A 12,178-nucleotide genomic window follows, 5' to 3' on the forward strand; every position below is an offset into this window, starting at 1 on the left:
TTTTATTTTGTTTTTATTCGTTTTGTTTTGGTTCCATAGGTGTTACGGTGGAATTACTGCGTTAATTAAATTACTAATACTATGGCTATGTCTTTGATTCATTACGCTGGTAAAAACAACAAAATATAGGCAAGCATTAGCCTACAACTAGAAGCAACACCTTCTTTCTGGTCAATCGGGCTTAGAAGCAGCATATTTCTCACCATTTGCTAATTCTATTCCCAATTTTCTTAAGTGCAGAACCAAATCAATGAGTCTGACACTAATTCCGATAATTTTGAAAGTAGTAGATTGCTATGATGGTTGGAGCTTTCATCTTCAACTTGCTCCAATGTGATTCAAATCCTCCCATTTATTATTAATTATTGTGAAATATCACTTGTACTGAAAGCAAAAAAAAAAAGAATCGAACAGTACTATAAAAATTAAATAAATACTTGACACGTGTTTGCAAAAAAAGTCTGATCATAAAAATATGATGGGCAACTGGCTACAAACATATTTTGACATTTTATTGCAAAAATGATCGATATTTATTTTTTATGTTATCATTATATTTTCATTGTATTATTGTTATGTCATCATTATGTCGTTGTAATTATATAATTAATAGATTGTCATTACTGAAAAATATCACTTATGCAAACTAAATGTCAAAATATGATTGTAGCTATTTTCCCAAATATAATTTGTCAAAATATGACTGTTGCTTCCTGAAATTGGTGCACATTTTTTACGTTTTATCAACAAAGCTTGTCGCATAGGGTGGTGCTCATCTCATCACGTCGGCAGCCTCCCTAAACCATTTGTATACGTCACTTTTTTTTTTTTTTTTACTTGAATGGTTACGATTAAGTCATATCAATATTTTATATATATATTTTTTTGTAGAAACAATAAGACAAAAAACAAAGCGGAGAGGAGAGAAGATGTTGGTGATCCGAGGGGAAATCAATCATAACTTTTCCACATGAACCTACTTTTTAATATTATGCATAAATTAGCAAGTAATCATTTACCACAGTGATGGAAAGATGATGAGTCCTTATATGAAGGCGTGGAATCAAATCCCGTCGGTGGTTAATCTAACATCTAATTTAACAAAATCTATCATTTGAATAAAAAAAAAAATATAAGGAAAACTAATGAAAATGACTTGAAAACTTTTAGTTTTAAAGATAAAGACAAAATAAAGGATAAAGTGAATAGTATCAGGTTTGACTTTTTAGTGTAGAAATATTGTTTTTCGTTAAAGTGAATAGTACCATGAGTTTTTCGTTAAAAACTCCAATTATATATATTATGCATAAATTAAATATCAATGGGCATATTTTCCCTTAAGGTTTCTGAGTTTTTTATTTTATCGAAACGAAAATTTCAATCATATAAAGGTCACAAAGACCGTTCAAATGTTTTTTTTTTTTTTTCTTTTTTTATACATACAAACGATTATCTTTTTTAAATTAATTTAAATTACGAAAAAGATTATTCAACCTCGAGTTTTAGAAGCAGCGAATCTTTTATGTCCAATATTACTGCTTTATTTATTATTATTATTAAGGGAAATATGAAGATTCAAAATTATTAAAATAACTTAAGTGAGAGTATTTCAAACACGGAACGCATAGGTGGTAAGCAACACTCTATCCATTATGATACAATCACATACAATCCAATATTATTGCTCACATCTACTTATATATTTATGAGTTTAAATTCTGTAAAATAAATCATTTATTTAATGGGAAATGTTATTGGCATTTTAAAATTTTCATTCTACACTCCTTATAAATGTATTTTTCTTGGGAAATGTTATTGGCACTTCAAAAATCACATTCTACACTCCTCACAAGTGTATTTTTCTTTCCAAATATAGAAAGTTTGGAGTGTAGAATGAGATTTTTAGAATGCTAATAACAATTCTTTTTTTCTTTCCAAATATAAAAAATTTAAAATGTAAAATAAAATTTTTAGAGTATCATTAACAATTCCTTATTTAATTTGCATAGACCATTTCTTTTGTGATTGTTTTGGAGTTTTGTAGTAGCCTGCAAGCCTGTACAAATGGCAGTGATTGATCAAGGGTACGCAGTCCAATGCACATGAAGTCATGAACCAAGTTACCAAACCATCTCCTTCGTCTTCTTTGGAAGCATCAAAATCAACATTTTGTCTTTCAAATTACGTAACACGCTAAGTGGTTCGAAAAATTAAAAATTAGTAGTATTTCTTTTTATTTATGATTAAAAGTTCTTTGGTGCGTTTCTTGTCAAATGAGAATTTGAATGACATTATTACTAGCTCATTGTGAGACTTAGTACATCCCCCACTCTCTTAGTGTAGATAATATTGTTTGTTAAAAACAAACAAAAACAAAAAAAAAAAAAAAAAAAAAAAAAAAAAAAAACCCCCATAGATTTTGATGGACTTGAGTGCTTTTTTAGTAGTTTTTTGTCATAGCAAATCTAATCTCTCTTGTTGAGATTTTGGTGGATTTCATTTTTCTCATTTCTTAATATACTCTACCAGTTACCATAATGCAATGATGAAATTTTGGTGGATTTCATTTTTCTCAATTCTTAATATACTCTACCGTTGAGATTTTGGTGGATTTCATTATCACCACTTCCGCCACCATGTTGCCACCCCATCACCACCATCCAGTGGAGGATCTAGGATTATATTATCAAGCGGTCCCAATATGAAAGCTCCAAAAAAATTAGACGAAAATAATAGTGAAAAATTAAATGATAAACTACAAACTTTTCACTCGTAATCTTATTACAAACAACATTGCAAGTTGCAAAGACTAAATTTGTCCACAATATCAAGTATGAATTTAATATTCTATATGATTAATTTAGACTAAAATAAAAAACTTACTTAAATTGAGAAAGTAGGGGATTAAGGGGTGGTGGAGACTGAGGTATCGTTTAGTACGCCTTGTCCCACTCTGTTCCGTCCCACGTTTGGTGCGCCTAAAACGGGTGGAACGAGTTGTTCCACTGGATGAGCTTTGGGTGAATTTTCGTTCCACCTCACCCCCCTGGAACACAAAATTATAACCTCTTCGTCTCCTTCTTCTTCCTCTTTGTTTCCATCCAAGGGCATCTTTGCTCCCGCTCCGTTCCGTTCCGTCCTGTTCCGTCCCGTCCCGTCCCATTCCCATTCTGTTCCGTCCCGTCCCGTTTGCATACCAAATGATACTTGAGTGAACTAGGTGGTGGTCGTGGAGAGGAGACAGGTAGAGCCATGAAGCAGCTAGTAGTGGCCTGGGAATCGGTTGGGTGGGGCTAGTGGGAAATTGTGTTGTAAAAATAGGGACTAGTTGTGGGGTCTGTTATACATTGAACTTCAAAGATCCCTTCTATTTTTTAAGTTTTCATTCATAGATTATACATGCAAAAATTAATTCAATCCAAAACCATTTACTCATTTGATTGTCATGATAAAATTTGAATGTTTCTTAGAACATAATGTTCGTCAAAATTTTTAACTCAATTATATTCCTCAAATATTTCTGATTTAACTACTATTTTCTAAAGATGATTTATAAAATACAACTCGAGAAATAGATGGTTATAATCGTTGAAGTTCAATGTGAAGAGGCCCTACAACTAATCCTCATTTTTACCAAAAAATAAGAATTCCTTCGGATAAAGGCCTTTGCAACTAAAAGTCTATGAAAATTTACAAAATTTATAATAGTCGGTAAAAATAACTAAATTCGGGAAAGTTTATCACTTTAAAAGCTCAACAAAAATCCATATAAATTTTAGTACACTACACTCCTTTAAATATAGAGAATTTGAACTAAACGACACCTTGAGTGACTAATAATAAATTAGTATTAAATTATTAATAAAATGCGAGATTTTTTTATTAATAATGAAGAAAATTATCACTGAACTTCAGAAACGGCTGCAAAATTTAGCTTGTTTAATAATAAAAATAGAGCTGAATTTATGACTAAGCACATTCTGAGGTTTAGTACGTCTCTTATTCTTTTAGTGTAGATAATATCATTTGTTAAAAAAATGATAAACTAGAGCTGAACTTTTGGCTTCATTTGAATGAGGATCCTCTCCGGATCCTCTTTGTGAGGATCTCGAGAATCCTTAAATCACATCTGTTCATCGTACATTGTGCGGTCAGTTTTCGTTAGATACTGTTTATATTTAGTTTTAAATAAAAAGATTTACAATAATTTTTAATCACACGTTATACAATGAATGAATGTGATTGAAGAATCCTCAGAATCCTCAGAATCCTCAGAATCCTCACAAAGAGAATCCAAAAAGAATCCTTATTCACTTCATTTATCCAAAGCCAAGTCAGCAAACCATTCTCGGATGACACAGTTGAAGAAAAATGTGGACGTTTTCCTTGACGGTTACCAAGAGACATAGTCAACTGTATCATGCTGCCACACACCAACTCCTTATCATGAGTACTCCTTTCTCCTTCTCCTTAACATAGATAATATAGTTTGTTTATAAAAATTTTAAAAAAAAACTGTATCATGCTGCCACGCACAAACTCTGTCCCTTTCCCCCTCTTTCTTAAATTATTTATGTTTCGAATTTCTATTGGTCCCACACTCACTCTCTCACACATCGCTCGATCATCCACATCAATCTCCAATCCAACGGCTCTGGCGCCACCTTTGACCAAATTTAAATTTTGATAAGACTAAAGAGGACTCAAGGGAAAGGTCAAAATTTATCCGACATCAAGCATAAAAGAAAGGAATTTTAACGAAAAGCTTTCGTATTGTTTATTTTAATGAAAAATCATGATTTTACATTAAAAAATCAATCCTGATATTATTCATTTTACCCTTTATTTTGTTCTTATCATTAAAATTCAAAGTTTTCAAGCATCTTTCATTAATTTTCCTTAAAAAAAAACTCTATTAGTTTAATTATTTAATACATAAAAGGAAGAAAACAACGTGATTGACTAAACAACCTTTGGTTTAGCACGACATTGATTTGTGCTTAAAAGTTTAACTCACATCAATAACAATATTTATAAACATTTAAGAAATGTTAAGGAAATTTTTTTTTATGGACTTTCTATAATATTAGCACGAAAATTATGTAAAAAAAAAGATGTCAAAAATTTTATAAAATGTTTTACTTTTAAAAGAATATCTTTAACATTTCTCGAAACATTTATAATGCATTCGGTTTATAGTTGTGATTATCTCATAACTTCATCAAAAAACATATAAAAATATATTTGTGATGAGTGAATATTCGGGCACCTTTTAAAAAAAGAAATAATATTCGGGCAACCCTGACAAAAGCAAAGGTGCTGTTAATTTGCAATTTGTGTGGTCTGGTTGGATCTTATTCTCACCTACATTGTGATTAGGATCGTTTCTGAGATTTTGGAAAATTTATAAAAGGGTCTTTTTTTTAAAATAATTTTTATTTTAAAAAAAGTAGGACAATATATTGGTATTAAAAAATAATAACTTAAATCAAAACAACCTTTAGGACTCACTGATTGTAAGTTTACAAATGCCATTAAATAAGTATAAAAAGTTACGGACATAACCTTCAATAAATAATAAAAAACAGTTCAATCTTAAGCAACCAAATAAAGAAAAAAAAAACCTTCAAAAACTCTAACATTAAAGTTTCACTTAAATATATAGCATTATTATATAATAAAATTGAAAAAAAATCGTTTTTTAATGTGTTGTTATTGGCACTCCTACTATCTTATTGTGTACTCCAAATTTTTGTATTTAGAAAAAAAAAAATTTATACTTATAAAAAGTACACTATAAGATTTTAAAGTGCTAATAAAAGTATATTTTTTAATATATAACATTATTACATATAAATATAAGATACCAAAATTTTTTGAGGGCCCTTCAAATTTGGCGGCTGTGTGCAATTGCACATTTTGCTCCCCCTCAAAGCCGCCTCTGATCGTGACGGCAAGTGCAAGTGGGTCACTAGATAATTAGATGCCATAATTTTGACCATAGACGCATTTCATCAATCAAACACTTCAAGCATTCTAATCGATCACCAAATTGTTGTCCCCAAAATACTGTTTTCTTCTTGTCTTCTTACTAATTTTGCGACACTTATTTTAGTACTAAACCAAAATTAATATTATTAGAGTGCGTTTGTTACATCGGACTATTTTAGACTAAATTAGTTTCAAAGACTAAGCTGGATTGATTTAGTAAAGCATTTGATGTAGTGTCAGATTTAGAAGCAATATAGGGACAAAAAGAAAAAAAGAACCTTCGTCAACAAAAATTTCTACAAAATTTTCGGATACAAAGAAATTGAACCCAACATAAAAATTTTCTGTAGAATCCAACTACATCTAGCAAGCAAATTTTACCTTTTCAAAAAAAACTTGATTCCAAAGCCTCAAATTTTACATTCCAAAGCCTCAAATTTTACACTCATCTCTCTCATACCTCTTAACCTATCAAATTTCCCCTCAAACCCAACCTTTTCTCATTTTCCCCAATTTTGCTATTCAACCCCACCTTTAAAATTCTCAGGGGAGCATGAAGGCAAACGTCGTCGTTTTCTAGAAATGAAGGAGAAAACATTGAAATTTCCACAGAGCTCGAAGACTTGTCGTGTCACGCCCTGATCTTGACGTACGTCCAACATCCAAGATTGACACGTGACGTCACCAAGTACCCGTATATCTAACATACCCTGCCTCCGGGATATGGACAAAGCACAACTCAAGATTCTAATTGCGTAGTAATTTTTTGTATACTTTATGGCTGCATTTAACCTCTTTGTTAGACTGCCTACGTACCCTCCGACGGGATCAAGTCATTCGTAGTTCACCATTTGTTAAACTCTGAACTTTTCGTAAAACACTTCCTAGTAGAAAACATAGAGTACCACATTACACATCAACCATAAGCCAAACAAGAGTTGTCATCTTGCCATTCACACACACATATGCTTTCCAACACTATTCCACAATCACATCAATTAATAACTCATACAATACACCAATATGCAAGGCTAGAACGACACAGTTCAGTCAAAGCCTACATCTCTGAAGCTATCTCAATTTAGACCGAATCCAAGGAATCAACGAAGTCAAGGATGTGATTTCGAACCACTCAACGAAATCCAGACGAAGATACGATTTTGGACCACTCAACAGAATCGCAGAGTAGAAGGGATTCTAGACTTCTTAAAGGAATCCGAGTGGATACGATTCCGGACCACTTAACGGAATCGCGGAGTATAATGGATATTGGACCACATAACGAAATCCAAGGTAGGATACGATTCCAGGCCACTCAACAAAATCGCGAAGCACGAGGGATTCCAGGCCACTCAACAGAATCTAGACGGAGCAGGGAACTGGACCACTCAAAGAAATCCTAGTAGAACCCAATTTCGGACCACTCAACGGAATCGAGCGGAAGTCCAAGAAACATATCAACAACTTAAAGAAACAAGACATGAATCAAAGTACTCAATTTAGAATGGCTTAACGAAATGAGAAATGAAACATGAAACGAAATATGAAACAAGTTTCGAAGCAACAAACCCTATGACAATGGGTTAACGGTCCACTACTATCCTTCACATTTCATCAAACAATTCAACAATCACTTCAAATCACATTTCACAAACATCTTTATTACACAAGTCAAATCACATTTAATAAACATAGATCGATGGCTAAATATACAAAATCACATTTCAATAGAAATCACATTTATAAAATCAAATGATATCCACAAGGATACTAAATACGAAATCAAGGTAATACACAAATCACATATATTATAGACACTCACTAGCCAATGTAGGCTCACTAGACTTCACTTAGTCTCTAGTAGTACTAATTTTAGTATTTAAGAACGATTCGAAACATGTTGACCAAAAGTCAACTCTCAGTCAACAATAGGTTCATAACCCTACGTAATTCGATCTAGAATATCCCATAGATTTTCGATCCGTAATTTCCCAAGAGTCTCATTTATCTTCTAGAACAATATCCTAAAATTTAAGAACGATCAAACGGTCGGATCTTTGCCAATTACTAGAATTAGGTGGTGGTCAACGATTAGTTTTACAAACTTAAAAATTCAATTCATCAAGATCTGTACGTTGGATTCTCGATTCGTCAGTTTCTAATGTCCTCAAATATTACGTGCTATAACACATTAAAGTTTGGCGACGATCCAACGTTCGGATCGTCGACGGTTATAATGATCAAGAGGCGGACCATAATGAAACTAGGTTCAAACAATCAAATCACATCAAACGGATATCAAATATGAAATCAGGACATCTAATTTATCTTAAAAAGGTATCGTCGGCCCATTGGCCACGAGCTACCGCAGGTGGCGGTTTCCAGCGAACGGAAACCTAGTTTTCCAACAAACTCCAAAAATTACCAATTTTCACATAATTGTAGAGTAATTCAAGGGGAATAATTTTAATACCTGGGCCAAAGTCCAATTCGGCTGGGAAGTGGCTTGAAAACACCTCGATCCGCCGGAAACCCTAGAAATGGGCATTTTCGATTCGATGCCAAAACGAACTCTGACGCCCCAAGCAATGCTTGGGCTTTGTTCCAGAGGTTGAGGGCAGTCTATTGGTGGTGTTGATCGATGGAATTGGCTTCAGGAATGGCACATCGCCGCCATGGGATCCTCGGCACCACTGACGTTGTTCTTCACAAAACTAGAGCCCAAACTCATCGGGTTTGAGTGTAAATGCAGGAAAGAGGGTCGTGGAGTTGGTTCTAGGTGGTGGTTCGACGAATTTTGCCGAAAAAATCGATGATTTCACGTTGAAAATTTCCGCAGGGATTGGGTTGGGTCACACGAGTATAATGGGTCGAGAAATGACCCAGGTTGGCTACCCTTCCTCTTCTCTCATTTCCCTCATTTTCCCCCCTCATTGGCCCGTCTCTCCCTCTTTTCTCTCCTCATCTCTCCATCCTAGCCACACACATGGCACCAAATCAGTGTTCCAACAAATCTGGAGCCTTCCAGATAATGGTCAAATGATCATGTTGCCCCTATCTTTGCTTGTTTATATCTCATTCATTATAACTCTGTTTGGCGAACAGTTTTCGCCAACACACTCATGAGGTCGAGCTCTATCCAAATATGTAAATAAAAGTGACAAAACACATAGGAATTAAATACGTCCTCGAAAAGTCCATTTAGTTCATTAAGGGCATTTTCATCCTTTTACTTATAAAAGAAAAACTATACGCTGTAATTATAAACATGTCGAAATTAAGAATATGATATACATAATTTTAAATAGTGAAATCCGGGGATAGGATTTCACATGTCGCTTATTTGGGTTCTTCAAATTCAATGAGATTTTTCAACTGGAAACTTGAAATGGAAGTAGGCGTTCGCCATGGCTAATAGAAATACCTATAAACCTTTATTGCAAACCTTTCAATCCACTTCTCGGGAATAGCGTCCAGCGACAATAGCGTTGCCAACTTCTCGATCTGTTTCTCGGCTGTGAGCTATAGTTGTCCCTTTGGTTCGTGCCATGGAAGAGCAAGCACAACTGACGGTCTTGCCAAGGTGACGGCACCAGAGAAGAAGAAGGTGTTGGCCTCATTTTCCTTTCTACTCCCCCTTAATACCAAGAGAAAGCTTGGGATTAGTTAACAATCTTTAGCGAAGCTTGGAGGGACTAAGAGTTTAGGCAAGTCCCATTTATTTTAGTCCAAGAACATACTAAATGTAGGATTACAGTCCTACTTAAGCCAATTCAAGCCAACTCAAGCCAATCCCTCCTAAGAAGTTGTAACAAACATACCCTTAAGTTCTATTAAAAAATAATAGAAAAAAAACATTATTAGTTCCCCCTTTACACTTTGATCTCATCCTTCATATCTTCTGATCAAGCACCACTGCTTCCTACTTTGTATCACGGTTTCCCTAACAACCTGGAACAAGCAATCACCAATATAACACTTGCGTTAACTGCAAACCTATGAGACCCCCACCTTGTGTCATTCACATCTCACAGCCGTCAGTGAGAGCCAGGACTGTAAACATATGGTTTGTCCACCAGTTGTAAGCGCATGCCACCAGGACTGCCCACCCTGCTGATCTCTTTCAATCTCAACCTGGGGGTTTGCATCACTAGCAAATTTCAAATTATTGTTGATATTTCCTTAAACTTTGGAAAGATTAGAAAATTTGGATTTAGATCTGAAGTATAATTGCTTAAAAGAGCAGAATTTGAGTCTCTAAGGGTTTGTTTAGTGTCGTATTAAATTTTTTTGATAATTTCTCAAAACATTTCTTAAGAACATATTTTAAAAACAATTGTCTTTTAGATCCAAAAACTTGTTTAGTATGAGCTTCAAAATCATTTTCAAATTTTATAATTAAAAAAAATAAATAATATCTTACAACAACCCCCTTCGATTACTACACAATTCATTTAGATAGACAGAGATATTTAAAGAGAAGGTCGGAGGAGATGGAGATTAGAGAGGAAGAGGAGAAAGAATGAGAGAGAAAGAACAGAGAAAGGAGAGAGAAATATGAGAAAGATTCAAAGGGACGAGGGGAGGAAAGAGAGAGATGAGAGAGAAATAGTAAACATAGGAAAAAGAAATAGGAGTGGAGGAGAAGGGAAGGAGAAAAAGAGAGAGATAGAAATGAGAGATAGCAGAGATGAGAGTTGACCTGACAATTTCTTACACAATCCGTTAACACGACACAAAAATGATACAAAATAACGGGTTTCGGGTCAACACGATAACTAATCGACACAAAAATAACGGGTTTTGGGTCAACACGATAACTAATCGGGTCGTTATCGGGTAACACAATAAGAACCCGTTAATAATGGATCCTTAACAAGTTTACACGAAAGTGACACGCGGATAACCTGTTTCAACACGTTAAGAAAAAGTTATTTTGTTGATTTTAACTTTTTAAACTACTAAAAAAACTTACTATAATGTACAATAGCCATAGTGTATATGTATATATTGTATACTAAATATGTATTATTGTATGTATAAAGTAATTTAAAAATACCAAAAACATTAAAAAAAAAACTATAATAATTAATTTACAAGTGCAAAAATGTGAAAACATGCAAAGCCTCATGATTGCATCCTCTACGCTATGACTATGGGTACATTGTCGTATGAATTTTTAAAACCATACAAACCCTCATGAATAATATTTTTAAGGGAGTTCAAATAAATAAAATTCATAATCATTAATGTACAAGTCTAAAAGAATGTGAAAGCATATATAAATGTGCGAGGTTTTTCAACTTTGAACGCAACTTCCTTTATTTTGTATATCCTTGAGCATTTGGTATTTTATAGTAATGTACTAATGTTTTTCCATTAGGCTCTTATTTTGGAGTATGTAATACTTGAAAGACAAATGTTTTTATTTATTTATTTATGTTTTGAAGTAAATATTTGTGTGACAATGTGATATGCATATACTAATTTAGTATTATGTTTTTTTTTTTGGGTCAAATTATGTTTTTCATTTTCAATATTTATTGATTTAAAATATATTTTCTTTAACCGGTACGGGTCGGGTCATATTACCTGATAATATTAACGGGTCAATTTTGAGTTGGGTCATATTATCCGTTTACTTTAACCGGTGTTACACGACACGATCCGTTAAGATATCGGGTATGACATGAAAATGACACAAACACAGAAAACACTACACGAATGCTAGATCTAGATGAGAGAGAGACTCGTAGGAGGAGGGGAGGTGAGAGAAAGAAAGATGAGAGAGAACGAGGAGAAATAGGAGAGGAATTTGGAGGGGAGTACATACTAAGAGTAAAATGTAGTGGGTTTGGAATTTAAAAAGTCACTTTTTGTATTATTTAGAAGTAGACTAATTTTCAAGTTAGTTTTGAGTTCAATTTTTCAAAACATGCCTAACAAACAAGTATTCAATTTGTAAAACTTAAAAAGTGTTTTTGAATCTAAAAAATTGGATTCAAGTAGAATACAAAACAAGCCTTAAGCCTTCTAATGATATCATCATATTGCAAAGGAGCTGATAATAGTGAAAGAGTAATGCTAGAGAGACTAAATTTGTAGAGAAAGTTTTAGAAACTAAGAGACATGAAAATTAATGATTGGTTTATTACTTAAACATTAATAAACATGATTATTCTTATTG

The sequence above is a fragment of the Pyrus communis genome, chromosome 15 (assembly GCF_041283825.1).
Source record: "Pyrus communis isolate YQ-2024b chromosome 15, ASM4128382v1, whole genome shotgun sequence".
In the NCBI taxonomy this organism is placed as follows: domain Eukaryota; kingdom Viridiplantae; phylum Streptophyta; class Magnoliopsida; order Rosales; family Rosaceae; genus Pyrus; species Pyrus communis.